The sequence below is a fragment of the Penaeus monodon genome, chromosome 34 (assembly GCF_015228065.2).
Source record: "Penaeus monodon isolate SGIC_2016 chromosome 34, NSTDA_Pmon_1, whole genome shotgun sequence".
NCBI lineage: Eukaryota > Metazoa > Arthropoda > Malacostraca > Decapoda > Penaeidae > Penaeus > Penaeus monodon.
Window position 1 is genome coordinate 22,816,565 of NC_051419.1, and position 225 is coordinate 22,816,789.

Below are 225 nucleotides of genomic sequence, written 5' to 3' on the forward strand. Positions count from 1 at the left end.
CGACCCCTCGCGAATTCCGAGTCTCGAAGAGCGAAGCCTCGAGCGAGATCTCTGAAACATTCAGAGCCTCGGGCCTCGAGGGGGACGGGAGGGGGGGGGTGTTTGCTCTCATGATTTTGTTGTTGCCCGAGCCCCTGCGTTACTCCAGTCTCCGTTTCAGGATTTGTATCCTGAATGTGGCTCAAGGATGTAAAGGAATGCGTGTGATAAGGTTATAAGGATAAA